This window comes from Apis dorsata, unplaced genomic scaffold (genome assembly GCF_000469605.1).
Source record: "Apis dorsata unplaced genomic scaffold, Apis dorsata 1.3 scaffold_1026, whole genome shotgun sequence".
In the NCBI taxonomy this organism is placed as follows: Eukaryota; Metazoa; Arthropoda; class Insecta; order Hymenoptera; family Apidae; genus Apis; species Apis dorsata.
This window is the reverse complement of record NW_006264125.1, coordinates 203,453-205,160: the sequence shown is the minus strand read 5'-3', so window position 1 is coordinate 205,160 and position 1,708 is coordinate 203,453. Positions and strand designations below refer to the sequence as shown.

General features: G+C 32.8%; 1 protein-coding gene across 1 annotated transcript in view; it reads left to right on the top strand.

Moving 5' to 3' along the window:
- The window catches only part of LOC102681656 (doublesex- and mab-3-related transcription factor A2), a 26,843-nt gene that overhangs the window by 19,502 nt on the left and 5,633 nt on the right, over positions 1 to 1,708 (top strand). The window lies entirely within an intron of this gene.

The following is a 1,708-nucleotide window of genomic DNA, read 5'->3' as shown; positions in this document are numbered from 1 at the left end:
TTTTTTTTTTTCTTTTTTCACTGAAAAACACTTGCTAATCTGTTACTGGATTTTCTTAAATTAAGAAGAAAATAAATATATCCATCCGCTTAACAAATAAGATTATCGTGATTAAATTGTTAAGTTTAAAAATATCATCACGTATAATTATAATATATAACTGGTAAAATGGATAAAGAGGATGAAATTGCATTAAAAACTTAAATAGATATATTATTAATCTTATCGTTATTATAAATTCTTATATTTTCAAAGTAAGATGTAATAAATAAGTTTTAAGATTCGACTTGTCTCGAATATAATAATAATTATTGTTCAATAGTTATTTTTATTTAAATTTCCTACGAAAAATACAATTAATTTTATTCATAATAACAACAAGAAATCATTAAGATATTTCGAAAATATTATTTTATTGAATGTTATAAATTGAAGACTCTTTAGAAAGATTCTCAATCTTGCACAAAATAATTACGACAATATAACCAATAGCATTATACCCCATACTTGTCTCCTAAACTACATAATACCGAGTTCAAGAGTGCCGTTATAACATGCGGGGGCGTAGGTATGCACGTGCACGGCCATTGAGTCCTCGTCAGTGCGTGAAAGAATTCCACAGGGGGTGCGTTGCCCGTTGAAGAAAGTCTGCTGCGGCTGACCGCTCGTTAAAAAGTTTAACCGGCCGTTTATTAGCAGAACAGAGAGGGAACGAACAAGAGTTGGAGAGGGGAAAGAAGTAATATATAGGGCGAGTACGAAATGTAGCTTCTACCTTGACGTTTCGCTTGACGACTTTACCCCCACCGTCGCCCTTTCACTTCCCTCGTTTCTGTTCCACGGGTTAATTCTTGACGCGCACGCTTTCGATAACAAGGTTGTTTCAAGTGGCTCTCCCAAGCTTGGGGGATCTCTATTACTTGCCCCGAGCAACTATATCGAGTGTTCCGCTGTTTAACTTAATTGCCGCTAGCTGCTACTTCGCTGTTGCTCTCTTTTTACATAGAGGGCAGGTTCGTCGCTTAGTTAATATGGTTCCCTCTTACAATGAGCGAGTGGAATTTGATTGGGTGTTTTTTTGAATGCCATTGAGTGTTTCGACTGTAGTTGGCCAATGTATGAGGTATTTTCTTCATCGTTTATAGGGAATTTTTATTGTTATAGAGTGTTATATCTTGTGATGTATATACAATGTGGTATTGAGAACTAGTAATAATTTTACTTTGACTCTACAATGTAGAATATTTTAAATGTTTTTATATAACTTTTTTCATATAAATATTTAGTTATTACAACAAAACTTCCTATTATCTTCTATTCTGTATTTTTTATAGTACTGTTTATTTATGATATAATTAGTATTTATATACTAATTATTATCTAAATAATAACATTTTTCTAATTTTCTATTTCAAGTAATTATTATTTAATTCTATCTAGTATAATATATCTCCAGCGATTGTTAACGTTTTTAGTCATGTACGTATAGTTAACTAACAATAAGTCGTTATATATTCGTCGTTACCAATTGATTGGAACCGTCCAATGCGAATATCAGCAGGTGGTAAATACACGCGGGGCTCACAATAAAAGATGTACAACGTTTTTTCAAGGGTGTCAAGGATCCGTAAGAGTCAATTCGGCATGCGTCGTAGAACAATATAAAGTGTTTGCTGGCTGGAGAATTTCATAGGTATTGTGCGTATTA